A 17,602-nucleotide genomic window follows, 5' to 3' on the forward strand; every position below is an offset into this window, starting at 1 on the left:
AAGAAAGAAAGGAAGGTTTTAATTTCACGTGGAACAGCGCATTTGCACAATGAACCAGAAAAGGAAACATGGCAGAGATTCTCCCTTTGGGTCTGAGCCTGTCTGACTTTGTCCTTGTGGTTTTCGGTTCAGCTGCAGAGCAGAAACCTCCGTTTCCCCCCATTTTTCTCTCTGAGCCCTCAAGAATAGCCTTGCCATGGCCACGGGCGTGGGAACCGAGCCTGGCAGTGCCCGTGACTCACCCGCTTTGGGTGCTGCTGGTTAAAATCCCTCCCCAAACCCCCGCTCTCAGCCGAGGCTGTTGCTCTTCCAGGCTCAGCCATGTGTTTCTGTTTACTCGCTGTGTGTGCCAGCAGAGCCTCGGCGTCCACACACATCATGTTTGCATATAAGCTGCAAATTTGAGTTTGATTTGGTGGGCTGGAGCCCCGGGGGCCTCTTGGATGCCTTTGAAAGAGTCGCTGGGTCTGAAAGGTCTCCAGTGCGTGGGGATGTGTGGTCCAGGAGAGGTGCTGAGGGGGGGAGTGTGGGAAGAAGAGCGGGAGGAAAAAGAAAGGAAAAGGAGATGAAAAGGATGGGGATAATGGAGGGATTCCAGAGAGGAGAGGGATGGCACCCAGCACCCAGCCAGTGCCCAGGTCACAGCACACACACAGCCCCATCTTCCCACATAATTCCCAGGGGGTGTGCGGGATCTCAGCATCCCCAGCCCGACAGCAAACCTCCCTCCCTCGAGGCAGCAGAGACAGAGCCACCTCTGGCCATGCAAGCCCCGCAGTGACCTCCTGGTCTGGTCTTCCCCTGCAATCTGGGGGTGGTTTTGCAGAGCCCATCCCTGTCCCCCCCACGCTCCCCCCACACCCGGGGGCCGCCGTGCCCTCGCATCCTCCAGCACTCCCGTCTGAAACACCCAGCAGGAGGCTGGGAACGTTTGGCTGCTCTCCCAAGGAGATTTTCCTTCATAAAACACAAGGCAGGCGGGGGCTTTTCACAAGCACTGGGCACGGCTGAATCCCTTTTCTCGGCAGCCAGCGGGAGGAAAATGGAAGGGGGACAAGAGACGGGACGGCCACTGCCTTTGTTCAGTTTTCGAGGCAGAGAGAGGATGGGATGGGGGGTTTAAAGATATAATGATGGGCCTGAATGGGCTGCAGGAGCAGCTTGGGGTGGGGAGGCTTCAGGCTGCCATGGCAGGGGACAGGCGAGGTTTGGTTGTCACTGCCAGTGGCTCACGGGACAGGGGTGAGCCCCTCATGCTGGGCATCCAAAGGGTTGGGATCTTCCTCTGAGCTCGTCCTGTTGAACTCAAGGTGGTGTCCAGCGGGGACAGACTGCCTGGGAAGTGTCCAAAAGGGACATGGTGAACAGGGTGATGCTGGTTAACCATGCTCCTTGAGGCCTTGCCAACCTTAACGGTTCTATTATTAAATTAATTAATAATCCAACACTGGTTTGCACTTTGGGGCTAATGCACTGCCTCGCCCCGAAAGAGTGAGGAAAGGGGACCCCAATCCTGCACCTACACCTGGCTCTGGCTTTGTCCCCCCAACCCTGAGGCGCTGGGGATGGTGGGGACAGGGACAAGGGCAGGGCCAGGGCCACCACCACCCTGGGGACCCGCTGGGGAAGCCCATCCGTGTGTCACTAGATGGCGGCTCCACCTTAGGAATAGCCACAGGGGCATGGCAGGGGGAAGCCCGGGGTGTCCTGTCCCCCCGTGGGGGCCCAGCACAGCCCCCCATGTCCCCCTGCCACCCATGTCCCCACAGGACCAGTGGAAGCCACCAGGGCCATGCAGGAGGGGTTTCTTACTCTGCTTGCTGCAGCCTCACCTTACAGCACCACTCCTGCTGGTCAGGGCCTCAAGTTGCACCAGAGGAGGTTTAGATTGGATATCAGGAAAAATTTCTTCACTGGATGTGGGATTCCCTCTATCCAGCTCTTTCTCGCAGGGCTGCTCCTGAGCCACAGTTCAGCCTGACCATGGCTGAGGCCAAAGAACTGAGTCCCTCCCATTCCCCCTCAAGGAAACCCAGATGGAGACGTGGAAAAGATCTCATCTCATGCCTAGACCACCCCAGGCTGGAGGGTGGGAACCTCCTGTGGTGGTCTAAAACACCCTGCAGCACAAGAGAGAAAGCCCCTGGGCCCCCAGGCCTGGGCAGATGCAGGCAGGGAGGGTGGATGTGCATCCCACTGGGGCACAGTCCGGGATCATCATCCACGCAAAATCATCGGGGATTCCCTGGGAGGTACAAAAGCCTCAAAAATGGAAAGCAAACACCTCTCCCAGCAGCACACATCCCCCTCCCAGCTCCTGTGCTGCCCCTTGGTCTGCCCCATGCCGTGGTGCTCCCATTCCCAGTATGGCCAGTTCCCTCCAGCGCTGGGGCCCGTCTCTGGACAGACCTGCAGCTTTAAGGCACAGCCAGGCTGGAGCAGGTTCCTCTTCCCAGCCTCCGGTGCCCTGCCAGAGTCAACTTATCTGAGAGTAATTAGTGTGGTTATCAAGGGAAGAGGTGGATTAATGTGGGAAAGTCATTGATGAAGGCAGAGAAGGGCAAATGCTTTCCTGGAGTCCCCAATCAATACAGACCTTGGAGCATGAATGAGGGCTTCAAAGAAAAGCATCAGTGAACGACTGAATGCTTGTAGCTCCCCGATGGCTGCTCTGCCTGGAGCAAGGAGTGAAACACGGCCCAGGTCACCCGCACACTCTGCCAATTATCCTTCCTTGTGCCTAGGGAGGAGCCTCTGCCCACCGGGCAAGGGAGGAGGATGATGCTGCTGGGGCGCGGTGGAGATGGGCACCGAGGATGTGGAGGTGGCTGTGAATCTGTTGAAATCCAAATTCCTGTCCCCTCTCGGCCCTGTGGGTCTGCCCCACACCTTCCCTTCCCGGCAGGGTGAGGGATGGATACCGGCAGCACTGCTGGTGACCGCCAGGGCTCTCTGGGGACAGCCACAGCCTGGAACGTGTCCCATGCATGGCAGTGGGCAGGAGAAAATTATCCTCACAACCCCAGGTCCTCCCTCAGAGCCTGAGCAGCTCCCAGCACCTCCGTGCCCTGCCCCGTGCCCTGCCCCGTGCCACGCAGCGGTGCCAGAGGGCCGTGCTGCCTGTCACCGTGTGCCCCTGGCCTTGCCAGCATCCGCTCCCCCTGCTCCATTCTGCTTTTGCTTCATTGTGCAATGCGCAGATACAAAGTGGGTCGGGAAGAGCCGGGAGGAGCCGCTGCGAGGGGAGGCAGTGACGGGGCTGCAAGGCCACAGGCTGTGCTGCAGCCCCTCGGGGACAGGCTCTGCTGACCAGTGACACCAGTCTGGTGGCCACCACGGCTCCTGAGCGCCACCACTCCTGGATGCGAGGCACACACGGGCATGTCCCCGTGCCCAAAGCCGGTCCCCTCCAAGGCAAAGCCTTGCCAATCCCCAAGGTGCAGAGAGGTTTTGCTATTGTTTCAGGGGAAACTGAGTCGTGGAATGGGAAGCAGCTTGCCCAGAGTCACCAGCCTTGGCAGTGCCCGCCGGTGGATGGGCGCTGAGCCACGTGGGCGGCTCCTGGCACACGGGCCATTTATTGCCCGTGGTCCTTAGTGCAGAAAGGTCCGGCCACACGTGGCCGGCGGAGCCGGGTCCCCGTGTCCCAGATCCCGGTCACAGGAGCATGGCTGAGGTGTGAGAGGGCACAGCAGAGCTGTCCTTGTCCCCGGTGCCAGCAGGACAGCGCTGCCCACGCAGGGCTCGCCGTGTCCCGGTTCCCTCCGTGCCACCCGCCTGCAGAGCACCCAGGGCTTTACTCGAAAGCCAAGCGGGGCGGGACAGCTCTGCAGAGAGGGAGAAAACCCAAAACAAATCGGAGCATGTTTTTGTTTTTTTTTTTTGCGCTCCCAGCCCAGCTCCCAGCCCCTCCTCTGTCATCGCCGCTGGAATGTGTCTCCAAATTCCTCGCTGCCTCGCTGCGTGCTGCTGCCGGCTTTGCCTCTGATTGTTTGCAGCGATTGCGCTTTTCCCACACTCCAGATCATGGCTCGGGATCGCCGTGGCTCCGTGCCGGCTCCGCATCACCCCCAGCACAATGTGCGAGCGCAGGCCGGGGCGAAGCGCAGCTCCGGGAGCCGGCGGGCGCTGTGGGCGCTGCGTGACTCTGCCCTGAGTCACACCTGAGTCACACCTGAGTCACCTCGGCCCCTCCGATCCCAGCTCGGCACCTGCAGCCAGCGCAAGGTCGGCCGGCAGCCGCCTCCTGCCCCTCGGCCCCGGCTCGGGCACGGCTGCGGGGCTCGCTCGGGCTTGACCAAGCAGGGTGGGAGGTAGAGAGAAGGGGCTGCTGCCCTTCGGCGGATTCCTGATGGGATGATTCCTTCCGCCTCCGTCGCCATTTCAGCGCGGTCACACTTTTAGGTGCGCCTCTTCCCTGGTGTGCAGGCTGCAAACATTGGGATTCCTTCTCTTTGGGAGCACTTTCCCGTCTGGACTTTGCTCTCTGCAGCCCTCGGAGAGGCGGGCGGGTGGGTGCAGGGGCATGTTTGCCTCCTGCGCTTTGTTTTTCCTGGCTGGGGCCGCATCCCCGTGCCCGGTGTCACTTCCCTGTTCCATGTACTCAGGGCAGCTGCCATTTCCATCAGTCTGGGCGCTCTCAGGAGATCCCCGAGCTCCAGTGCTGGGACATCACAGCAGCAGGATGGCCCCAAAACGGCTGAGACCAGCTGTGTTCACACAGATCCCGTGTCCATCCCAACTCTGAATCCACCTACTCTCAGCACGGCATCAGCACCTGGCAGCCGCTTCTCCTTCCAACACCCCAAAACTCCCTTATCTGCATCATAGGCTGGGGGAGAAGTCCTGAGGAGAGGTGTTATCTCCTGCAGACACGCAGGAGGAGGTCAGGAAACACCTGGCAGTCAGTGGCCAGGCCTGACAGGCTGAATCCAGGATTCCAAAGCCCAGGCAGCCTCAGTTCACTCCCATTAATGGACTGCGTTCTACAGGGACTCCATAAAGCAGTTAATCCTTATCTGCAATGTAAAAAAGGATAAACTGCACGCGATTAAGACCATATTGTGTAAGGCAGCCAGCTCCAGCAGAACGGCCTCAGAGCCCTGCAGCTCCTCTGAGGAACCAGCACGTGATCCCAGGTCCCTCGAGTCCCTCCTGGGACTTTCCAGGGGTCACCCACAGCCCTGAGCACCCTTCAGGCTCCTGTCTCCCAGCCCAGCTCTAATCTCAGCCTCAAGACTCTGAGCATGAATAAACTCACCTGTTATTTGCAAACAATTCACCCACAAGTACTCGACAAACAAAAACCTGTAATTAAGCAAATAACGAGAACCTTCTCCCCCATGATACAGCCCTGCAGACCGGCTTCTGTTTGAATTGTTTTATTGCAGAGGGTTTTAAATCACTCTTTTTATTTGAGACGAGGTAAAAGCTAAACATAAATTTAAAAAAAAATCGGGGAAAGGAGCTGGATGGGGGCCTGCCAGGGCTCTATCGCTGCTTTTCCCATAGGAAACCCCCCTAAATCTGCTGAGAACGGGACACCCACAGCATCGCCTCCTGCTCTGCTGCTATCGTAAACCAAACACAGGGGAAGGTGAATGTAAACAGTTTCTTCAGCCCGATCACATTAACACACTCCGTTAAAGCTGGGCCCTAATTGCTCCTGGAGCAGGAGGTGGCACAGTCCCCGGGGGGACAAGGACTCCTGGCCGCCGCTCCCTACCCCCCCCCCGGCAGCACCGCACCCTGTGGATGAGGGGTGGGGCAGGATCCCAGGTGAGAGAAGCCTCCAGGGAGTGATTTCCCACCCTGCACCCCCAGTTTGGGGACAGGGAAGAGCCTCTGCAGACTTTCCCTGGAGCAGCTCCGCAGAGCAGCCTCTTCCCCCTCAGTTCTCCAGTCCTGACTCTTCTCTTTTCCTTGGGCACCCTGATTCCTTCAGGGCCACCGGCCAGTCGGGAGCCCCTCCTCTCCAGCCCCTGCTGCCATCCCAAACTACCAGGACTCCACATTCCCCTGCTGCTGAGCACGGACAAACTCACTGCATGTGCTGGCACGTGTGGCTCCAGCCCAGCGTCGCTGTCACCCCCGGGCAATCCTTATCACGTTTTCCCAGTCTCTCCCTCCTTCCCCACACAATAAAGGTCAGGGTGCAGAGAGACATTTGGGTTCTTGCCATCAAAAGAGCCTGGTTTGGGTTGGTTTTTTTAAGTTTTTCCTTCTTCCTGCCCATCAAATCCCAGCTCCCCATATCCAAGGCTGACACGGAGTGAGGATGCTGGGATAGGGCAGCCCTGAGCCAGCTCTGCCCTGCATGGATGGAATCTAGCTCACTTCCACCCAGGAGAGGTGGGAAATGACCAAACTGGGAATTTAATGTAATCAACAAGCATTTGCAGCTTTGCCTAATTTTTTTTTTTTTTTACTGCCTAGAGAGGGTTTTGTTTTTAAAGGCTCAGTTTTTTCCAAGGGTGGGAAAACCTGCCCCAGAGTGAACCCGCTGGGATAGCCAAGCCCAGGGGAGCAAGAGAGTTCTGGTAATTTTGAAATAAAACTATCTTCTTCTGTCAGAAAAACAAGTCCTAGGCTGGCCAAAGACAAATATTCTGAGTGTTTGCTTTTAACTCTTTCGGTGCCAGCCAGCTGGAGCTTCTCATTTTACAGCAGCTCCTCACCTTGCACAACTCCCTGGAGGGGGGTGCCAAGTTTTTGATGAATAAAATGACACATTTTAATGCCTGGCTTTGTGAAGAGAAGCTTTTTCTGGCCGTGTGGGTTTTGCAGAAGCCGAAGTAGCTTCCTCCTGTCCTCAGGGCCCCCTCAGCCACGCCAGCAGCCCTCAAACCACCCCCACCCCGTGCCCAGCACTGCTCTGCCTGTGTAGGAGAGTGAGGGGCCAAATCCTCCTGTGACACAGGAGTGACAACCTCAGAGCTGTTTGCTGCCGGTTTCGTGCATGTAGGCGGTGGAATAAGAGGTCAGAGAGGCACTCTGGGTGTCACTGCTGGTGTCACCTCAGAGACACTGCGTGGGGAGCTCAGCCTCATTAGACAGCGGAGCACCCACACACGAGAAACCGTCCGAGTGATGAGTGCGGAGGAAACCAGCTGGGTTTCCTGTCTTGGCTCGGTTGCTCCTGGTGCTGCCTCGTGCCCTGAGCCCCCGTTGAGCCCCAGCTCCAGCCATGCCAGCCCCTGTGCAGTGTGGCACTGCGATCCCACAGGCCCGGGGCAGCTCTGCCATCCCACCGCAGTGCCCATGGCTCCGCAGCTCCATCAGGAATTGCTGCAGCGTCACATAAAGCTTTGCTGAGCTCTGTTTTTCCCCCTGTTGGTAAAAGAATGTTTCTGGCCAGTGCCCAGGGCCAGGTTGTCCATGAAAATGGGGATCCATCTGGCAGGCGCCTGGCCTGACCTGAAGCTGCCAGGATGGAGTCACAAGATTCCCTGGGAACTGAGGGATGGGACATCTCCTTGGCTTGGGCATAACCAGAGGTGAGAAGGATCAGATTCTTAGGTCTTGTGGCCCTGGGGACACTGACCACCATGCTGTCATCACCAAAATGCTGGTGGCACATGGCCCAGGCAGGGAACAGCTGCTGGCACACAGCACTTGCCAGAGCTCAGAGGAGGGATCTCGGGAGTTTGTGCTGGAAGCCACGGGCAGCTGGAGCCGGGAGCACTGGGGCTGGGAGGGTGTGGAGAAGGGTGCCTGGACTTTCAAATCCATTGGTTCACGGAGAAGCCGGCAAGGGAGGGGCAAGGAGCAGCCTGCCTTGTAATTGTAATTGCGTTAATTACCCCGGCTGGCTCCGAGCAGGATCCCACACTGAGGCAGGTGCCTCATCATCCCCTACCCAGCATCTGTGCCACCGTCCCCTCCTGTCCCCATCATCCCAGCAGAGCATCCCGGCAGGCCTGGGCCATGCTCTGCTCCAAAGGTGGCTCCCAACCAGCGTCTCCATCCCTGTCAGACACCCAGGGCCACATCTGGGGTCACCCTGACTTTTGGGAGAGGCGCTGAGGGGTGGCCACTGGTTCCTTGCAGGCTGTTGGGAGGGCAGGGCAGGGATCCCAGTGATGCTCAGGGGTGTCACCAGGGTCCCTGGCTCCCGTCAATCATTCAGGACAGTGCTGCTGTGCTCTGCAGGAGCAGGCAGGGTGGTGTGTGTGGGATCTGGCCCTGGGGCACTCGCTCAGCCCGTGCCCAAGTGACGCAATGGAAAGCAGCAAGCAGGAGCGTGCCTTGCCCCTACTTGCAGCTCTTCCAGCTCTAGGGCTCGATGCTGGAGATAAACGCCTCGATGGGACGGCAGGACAAGTTCCAACACTGCTTCCCAGTGTCTGCTGCCAGCTTCAGAGCGTGAGAAAATACCAGGCAGGGAGGGAAGGATCAGCATCGCACGGATGCTTGGAGATGATTGATATTTTTATGGTGAAGTTGGGATTTTTGGGTTCCTCCATCCCCTCCACGTGGCAGGTTCCTGGGCTCGGGCTTGCATGCACGTGTTGGGCACTGTGCTGCCCAGGGGCTCTCAGGGACATGCCAAGGGCTGGGTTGCACCCTGAATCCTCTCCTGGGCACCCACAGCTGAGTGCAGGCACCCACTGAGGCCCTGCACAGCAGCCCTGTCCCCTTGCCACGCCAGTGTCCCTCAGGCTGGTTAGGATGGACCCTCAAAACCAGCGAGTTTGAAAATAAATCAAGCAAAGAGACAAAAGCACAAGTCTACAGTGAGCGTCCATCCACCTCCACAGCCAGGGACCCCCTGGGTGTCTGTCCTGGGTGTCCATCCATCTCCAAAGACAGGGGTTCCCAGGAGCTGCCACTCCCTGCCCATGGTGCAGCCGGCTCCAGGGACCAGCCATGGCAGAGGGCTCTGGTTAAAAAAGCAGCAGAGAGAACTTGTTGCTTCTCAAGCAGGCAGTGAAAAACCCTCTCCCCTCAGCCCCCAAAGCCGTGGGGATCAGAGGGTCCCCAGGGTGGCCTCACTCCCCCCACTTGTTTTGGCTGTTTGCATTTACGGCAGCTCCAGCACTGGCTGAGAGACTGAATTCTCCTGGCCAGCTGGGAAGGACCAGACTCTTCTCAAGATGCTCTAGGACGTGGCACTCCTGTCCTTCCACCAGCGCTGCCTTCGTGGCACTGGGAAGAAGGAAAGCAACGCAGGGAACGCAGCTCTCTCCTGGCAGGTTGTGGGACATGTCCGGGCATAAACCACCTCCCGCTGCAGACACGGAGCCACCGCGTGCTCCAGGGATGCTGCCTCTGTGCAGGGATCTGATGTGGGCAGGAGCTCCAGGACACGTCCTCAGGAGGGCCCTGTGCCCATCTGGATCCCGCTGGAGAGGGGAGAAAGCAAGCTCAGCTCTCTGGGAAAGCTCCCTGCCTACATCCCTTGGGGTCGTGCAGAGGAATTCAGCCTGATTATCATTAGAATAAAGGCCAAAGGAGCCCAGCTCGCCCTGGCTCCCTGCTCTCAGGTTCCCACCATGAATCCAGCTTAGGGATCTGCTCTGGGATGCAGCTGGGAGTCCTGCCTTGTTCAGGAGCTTGCTGTGGGGCAGGCAGGGCTGGTGTGAGATAGCAGGAGATGGGCCGTGCTTCCAGCAATCCCATTTTATCAGCTGCCAGGCCCTCCAAAATCAGCCACACTCCTGCTCTCTGTTACCTGCCTGATCATCAGCACATGAAATTCAGGAAGGGGGAGATGTTAAAAGGCACGTGCTCCACAAGGATGCAGTCTTGACCCTCCTGGAGCATCCTGTCAGTGCTTCCACTGGGACGTGGGACAGGAGCAGATGAGGCTGGCTGGAGGGAGTCGCTCCTTCCCAGACCTATGTGCCTTCCCTAAGTGAGGCTGCAATTGCTAAACGGGAGTTTTTCCTGAATAAAGATGAGGCTTAGCCACAGAATTGAACTAAAAAGACATAGTCTGCTTCAAAATGAATGTCCAGAGCAGCTGCTCCGGGCAAGGAGAGCGTTTGCAAAGGCACTGTGAACCCAGCAGTGCCCCCGGCGATCCTCCCGCACCACCTGTGGACGCTCCAGAAAAGGGGGAGGCAAATCCGCCTGGGTAACTGGGTGTTCTATCAGTTAATTCGGAACCTGCTCGTGGTTTCTATCATTATTTATGTCTGAGTGTGCAAAAACAACCACCACGCACCTTGGAAGCCGGGCACGGGCTTTCTGCCTCGGGCGCTCCCAGTAAACGCCGCGTTTCCGACGGCTCCCGGGGGTTTGCTCTCGCCTCCTTATCGGAGCCGGGACGCGTGTGGTTTTTTGATCCGGAATTGTGGCCCCGGGCGCTCCACCTGCCGGCTCCCCCCCGGCCGCTCCCCGCGGAGGAGGAGGCTCCGCACCGTGGGATCCTCATCCTCCGGAGCAGCAGCCGGGGAAGCGGCTGTGCCCGGGCAGGTCCCCGCAGCAGGCAGAGCTTGGCTCCCCCAGGCACTGGGATGTGCTGCTCCGTGGCCATGAGCTCACCCCAGCCACTCATCCCAGCTCACTCCTTTCCTCTTCTCCCTAAAGGAATGGGGCTCCTGCCTGCAGGTGTGGAGAGGAGCCTGAATTGGGGGGTTCAGGGTCTAGTCCCTCACGCTGCCCTCAAACACCTGCACAGCCACGCTTTAACCCTGCTCTGATCCCTCTCCAGCCCTTGGGCTGTTTCCTTGCAGGTCCAAAAGGTTTCCATGAGCATTATGACCCTGCAAAGACCTGCAACGGGGCTGGAGCACAGGGAGTGTTTATACCCAGCCTTTAAACCAGTGATTTTCATGGAACTGATCTGCAGGTACAGGATTGCAGCAGCCTGTCCACATCCCCCTGTCGGTGATGCTGTCAGGGCTGCAGGGCTTGGAATGTCCCCCCTGTCCCTGTCACCGCTGTGCTGGCCCAGGTTGGGGGCACCCATCAAGCACCACCTGATAGGGGCACACCTGGAAAGTGCCAGCCAGGACGAGCAGAGGGGATGCTGAGAGCTGCCCTCAGGTATTGCCCCTGCTCTGCTCCCTGAACAGAGCTCGATGCTGCCCCAGCTGAAACGGGGCTGGGGCTGAGGTGCCCAAGCCGGGCCAATGCCTTGGAACAAAAGGTTGGGAGTAGAATATTGCACCAGGAAAACAGCTGGCTGGAAACCTGCCACCGTTCCTAAATAAATAAGGGACGAGCCCTGACAAGTCCAGCTCACAGCTCTGATGACACAACTGTTCTTCCTCGTGCCCTTTAAAAAGCGGGAGCGCGGACAGGGAGCATCCTCCCTCCTCCAGAGCCAGGGACTGTGCCAGGCAGGCAGCTGCTGCACTGGCCAGGGACAGTGGCTCTTTCCCAGTGACCATGGCTCGTCCTGGCAAAGCCACAACTCTTGTGGCCCATTCCCTTGGCACTGCCCCTTTGCCCATCCCACATCCCCCATGCTGGGCACCATGAGGTGGGGAGTAGTGACCCTAGCCTGGGGAATACCTGTCCTAACACCACCAGGGAAGCCCAGGAGAGGAGGAAATCTGGTCTCCAGAGCATGCTTAAACCCTGTGAGTGGTGACTGGCAGCTGTCAATCAACAAATGACACAAAGGCGGCTGGGAATGGCAATTTGGGTGCATCTGGCCTCCAATGGGAGCCCAGGCCAAACATCTGCCTGCCAGACTACTGATAAAAAATGGTATTTTCATAAAACTGAGATTTGGGGGGAGGGTGAGTGGGGGGTGACATTTCCAACAAAACTCTTCTCTAGTGCCGGAACAGCAATCATTTTTATCACTTTTTGGCAGCCAACCAGATTTACAACGGCCTTTCACTGAAGAAACAGAGCTTCTGTTTGTTTTCAGGGCATCCACATTCCCAGGGTTTGACAGAAATGATTATTTTCCCCCCTTTTCCTCCAAATGTTGACACAAGAGTGAAACGCTGCCTTTGCTGCCAGGTCGCCAGCCAGGCTGAGAAAGGGAAATGAGCTTGGCCAGAGGAGAGTCCAGGCCATGGCCCTGGGATGCTCCACCCAGCCAAGGTTGCTCTGAGCTCAGAGCAGCTGCTCCAGCCCTGCTGTACCAGAACTCATCTCTTGGCCCCTAGGCCAGGGCATGGGGGGGACGAGCCACTGGGGGCTCGTGTGACACTGTCCCCACACCAAGGCTGAGTCCAGCTGTGGGACAGGTGCTGGTGGGAGGCCACGGGCTGGCCAGACACGTCCCTGCACATCTGCCTGTGTCTGGGAGCTGCACCAGCCTCCCCATCTCCTGCCCACAGCCGGGTGTTTGCATCCCTGGGGATGGGGGAAGCAAATCCCAGTGGGCATCGACTTCCCCTGCTCCTGCTGGTGCTGTGCATGGAGATCCCAGAGCCATGCATGGATAAATCTGCAGTCTGGCGGTGCAGGGCTGATGGCTGGTCCCCATGGGACTGTGGGGTTGCACCTCAGCTCTCGGGGATGGTGTTTGCAGACCCGGGCCCGAGCACTGGGGAGCTCCCAGCCCTCTGCCCACCATGGCAAAGCCCCGGCATTTGGGAAGCTGGAGGCACCCTTCCTCTGGGAAACACCAGTGCCAGATTCCCAGGGAACATGAAACAAAGCAAATCCAGTCCAAGACACGCATCTCCGAGCTCTGTAGCTGGAGGGCACCGGGGGGAGCTCAGGGGGGAACAGGCTGAGGGGAATCAAAACTCCTTTTTGCAGCCAAGTGAGCGTTTTCCCAAATCCTTTGCAGCGCTTGCATCAGAGGCTGCAATTACCCAGACTTGCCCTCTCCGTCTGCACGAGGCTGCCGTGCTGGATGCTGCCCCACACTTTGAAGTCGCTCTTCTTCTTCACAGCCGGGTGAAGGTTCATTAACCCTTTGGGGATGAGCAGGGAGACCTCCACCATCTCCTGGATGGTCAGCAGTGAGAGCACCTGCATCTCGGAGCTCGGCCTCCATCGCCACGGCCTCGAGCTGAGGTGCTGCACATCGGTGCCGAACACCCGGTCCTGCCACAGCTGTGCTTGGCAGGGCCATCCCGCCGTGCTCCTGCCCCGCTGCCGGATTGGGACATCCTGCAGAGCTCCTGCTCCCTCTGCAAATGGTGACCAGCGGCGCGGCCGGGGCCGGCGAGTGCGCCCGGACGTGTCAGCAGATGGCAATGTTTCTGTGCTCTGCTTATCAGCCCACAGCCCACTGCCAAACGCCGGCGGGAGCAGCAGGACCCTCCCATGGGGTCCAACCATCACCCAACCCAGAAAACCCAGAGCATCGAGGCCCAATGATGCAACACCTCCAGCGCCCTGCTAGCAGGATCCGCCAGCCCTTCTCCTCTGCTCATGCCCAGGACATGGTCATCTCATCCTCTCCGTCGTGGTGTTGCTGTTTCTGGTCGCAGCCCCGGCCAGGAAGGGCAGAGGCACGGACAAAAATAGCCAGCAAACTCTTCAATGAAGCTTTTTCAGATGCTTGGGTGTGGTGTGACTTTTGGGCAAGACATCAGGGGTTGGTTTTTCCCATCCAGCACTGCTCCCCTGCACTGGCTGGGCTCGGCTTGGCTGCTCCAGGAGTTTGGGAGCACTAAGGGAAGCAGGCAGAGGCTGGGAACAGAGGGGGAGGTGGAAAAAGCCTGTTCCGGTGGTTAAATGTCAGCCAAAACATCCCTGTGGGGAGCTCTGCAATGCAAGGTGTGAAGGGCAGCAGGTCACAGCTCGGGGCTCTCTGTCCTCAGCCTCCTCCGGCCGCAGCCCTCCCTGCGCGGTGCCGCCGGTGCCTGACCCAGCCCAGCCCAGCCCAGCCCGCCTCGCTCGCAGCGGCAGATTTCGATTTCCCAGACTTCCTCTTTCGGGTGAGATTTATGAAGGTCTCATCACAGCAATTAGGAACCGGGAATGACCCAGCGAGGCTGCCCCAGGGGGTAAAAATAGCCCTGGGTAGTGACTCATGGGCTGCCGTGCGCGGAGCCCGGAGGCCGTGGACACGCTCCCGGCTGGGGACGCTGCCACGGCCCTGTGTCACCCTCTGCACCCTCCTGTCCTGCAGATGTGTTTCCCACCCTGATGAGCCGTGCGGGGAGGTTCCAGAGGCATCCAGGTGTGTGGAATGGGGACAGTTTGCATGGTGGGCTGCTCCGGGCATGACCCAGCTCCCCGGAGCTGATGTCCCACTGCAGCTCTCCATGTGCCACATCGCTGTGTCCACATCCTGGCAGAGCCTGGCCAGGGGTGCCCATGGATGGGGGCTGCCTTCCAAGGAGCCTCACACCATGGCACCACGGCAGCAGGCATCTGGGAGAAGCCAGGTTGGATACTGGGAACATTTAGGGATTACATTTTACCTCCTGATGCAAACACCTGCACCCAGCAGCCCTGTCCCTCCCTGCCCGCAGGCTGGGACTGGAGGGGGGCCAGACCCTTCGTGTGAGCACTGCATGTCCCTGCCACATCCCCGTGCTGTTCCCTCTCCCTGTCTGATCCCATCAGGCACCAACCTCCGCTGAAGCAGAGCCCCGAGCAGCCGGGCCCACTCAGCTCAGCCAAGCAGAAGTGTCTGTTGAGGGTGGGTGTTACCGCGGGGTAATTGTGCTTCCTCCCTGCCAGCTAAAAATAGGTGGCAGAGCTCAAAGAACAAGGTGCTGGGTGCACCTCAGCAGCGCAGGGGGAAGCAGGATCTGGGTAGATGTTGCAAGAACATCTTCATTCAATGCACCTTATGTATGCTCCAGTTTCGGGAGTCCCTTTTGTTTTCACAGCAGATTTGCACTTGAAAAGCCTCTGTCAAATTTGCATGCACAAACATGTAGCCAGGCCAGAAACAGGAATGGTGCCCTCTGCTTCCCAGAGCCATTCCAATGCCTGTTGCACACCCACGGAGCAGCACCAGGCTCTCGAGCTGGCCCAGAGCGGTCAGTGAGGGCTCTTTGGCACATCCGCTGCCAGCACTGTGTGCTGAACCCACATCCCATCACGGGGCAGACAGAGCTGCCCTGCCTGGCGATTAATGACCCTCTGCTGAGATTCCCCAGAAGGAAACAAGCATCTTCGCATTGGAAGGAGCTCATTTCTAACGACACGGCCCCGACAGCTCACGCCATCCATCGCAAAAGGGGCTTGGACCATGAACTCCCACTCTGCAGGCTGACTTTGCCTTCCCGACTTGGGAAAAGCAGCAGTGCCAGTCCCTCCAGCCCTGCGGTGCCCTGGGACCGCTCTGGAACGGGCGCACATCGCCCTGGAGCAGAGCAGAGCTGATCCCTGGCTCGGCCCTTCGCTCCTTTGATGGCAGCAGCCCTCCCGCCCAGCGAGCTGTTCCCTCGCGTGGCGACACGTCCCCAGCCGAGCCACCCAGCACACGCAGCAGCGGTGCCAACTCGTCTTTACAGCCGAATCCTCGGCGGCTTAAGGGAGCTGTGTGGTCCGAGCATCACTGCAACGCTGCCCTGCAGGAGCTCGCTCCCAGCACACGAGGCTGCACGGGGCGAGCGCTGCCGTGCCAGGGCCCGCGGGGAGCGGGGCTGCTTGGGCTGCAGATGCTGAAAGGAATCAGTTTTAGGGCCCTGGGCCCGGCCAGGGTGTCCCCACATGCATGGTTTGCAGCGTGGAGTTGGTTTTGCATCATCCCAGCGCCATGCCAGAGCGGGAACAGGGGAAACCACAACCCTGGCCAGACTCAAACCTGCCTCAGCTGGCACCCTTGGGGCTGGCCACATCCATGCAAGTCCTTTTGGTCAAGCACAGAGAGCTGGCCTAAGCTGGAGAGGGTTCGTGCCAAGAGCTGATCCTCTCCCACTCGCCGCTGGAAGGGTTATCAGGACAGGAGTGAAATCTGGAGCGTGGCCGAGGTGGGAGAGGTGTGGGAACGCAGACAAGGCAGGGTTATTTCCCCTGCACTGCGGAGAAGAGAGGCAGGAAAGACACACAAATAGACATAATTGAGGCTAAATGTCTTAGGTTTTTGAATCAACATGCACCACTGAGAGCACAATCAAAGGCTCTTTAGTAATTTATTGACTTACCCTGAAGTAAAATTATCTGCGTGTATTTATCACACCCACACCCACCCCCACCCCTTCCTATTAGGTAAGTGAGTCCTTCCAGAGCGCTCAGCTCCCCAGTGCCGCATGCCGGGGGGAGGAGGATGGGATGTGGGACAGGGAATTCTGTGCAGGAACCAGCCTCACACCAGCCAGGTGCACATCAGCACCCACGAGGTGCACGTTTGCTGCAGGTCGGTGGGCTAGGCCACATCCTGCTGCTCTGGGATTCAGATCACAGCCAAACACAGCTCCAGAGACATCCCCAGCAGGGTCGGTGGTTCTCCCTGCGGGCATGGGGCACAGGGAGAGTCCTTGGCTGGCTCAGCAGCACCGTGTCATCCATCACACCTCCCTGCCCAGCTCAGCAGCACAGAGGCTCCCTCAGAGTGCAGGGAGATGGCACAAAGATGGTTTTGCGCTCACCACCCCACTGCATCCCAGCTCCCTGTCCTGGTGCTGCTTGTGGGAGTGATTCACCTCCCTGTCCACACCCAGCTGAGCCCAGGCAAACTCAGGGCAGGGTTGTCCCTTCCTGCCTCCAGACCAGCCCATCTCAGCCTCGTCTTTCCAGGCAGAAAGGGGAAGGTGGCAGTGGCAGGCGCAGCCACCGGGCCCCGAGGTCAGGCTCAGTTTCAAAAGGCACGTGCAGGTTCTCTGCACTTGCAAAACTTCCCCGTCCCTCCTCTTACGAAAGACCCTCAGCTTGCAAAAGAGCAGGGCCTTGGGAACATATGAGAAAATAAACAAATGGTAAAGAAAAGCCACGCTTAAGGCATCTGGCTCTGACTTCCCCACCATACCAGCAGCGAGGGCAGCTCATGCCTCAGTTTCCCCTTCAGCTGGGGGAGCAGCCAGTGCCACAAGGCTCAGGCTGTGGCCGTGCTCCCAGTCCTGCTCCCATTCTGGCACCCAGCCCTGGCCCAGGGGCTCGGAAAAACTCTCCCTCCCCACCCCACAGTGGAGATCCAGAACACTGATTTTGATTACTGACAAATGAGGCAGCAGACGGTGGAGGAGGAGGCCAATCCTGACCCTGCATCCCTGGAAAGCACCGATTACAGCTGTGGGACACACGCTTCCAAAATGGGTCCAGCTCCCACGGAAGGGGAGATGAATCACCAAGAGATGAATCTTGTCCAGTGGGAAACCTCAGCGCCAGGCACAGCCCTCCCACAGGGCATCACCACTCCCCGGGGTGCTTATGGGGCGGCAAAACACAACTGGGGCGGGGCAGAAGCAGTTTTATATCCCAAGGATTCATCCCTGGGCACCAGTGGGGGGTAGAGCCAAGCCAGAGGGATGCTCCAAAGGAGAAGAGGCCGTGCAGGCTCCAGCTGCTTCCGAGCACGGGGAGAGGTGCAGGGTCCAGCCTGACTTGTAAATGAGGGGGGACCACAGACATCAAAGCCCCCAGGCTGGGAATTGGGGCGTTTTCTCTCTGCTTTGCCCCAGCCCTATCGCCCAAAACCAGCATGGGAAACTGTGAGTGTGACAAAGATAGTGCCCAAGGGGAGATATCAGCTCTGCTTCCTGCACCACGTGCAGCCCTCCACCCACCCCAGAGCCCCTCCGACCCACAGCTCACCCACCCTGGCACCAATTAGCCTGATTAA

Source organism: Aphelocoma coerulescens, chromosome 17 (assembly GCF_041296385.1).
Source record: "Aphelocoma coerulescens isolate FSJ_1873_10779 chromosome 17, UR_Acoe_1.0, whole genome shotgun sequence".
NCBI classification, from domain to species: Eukaryota; Metazoa; Chordata; class Aves; order Passeriformes; family Corvidae; genus Aphelocoma; species Aphelocoma coerulescens.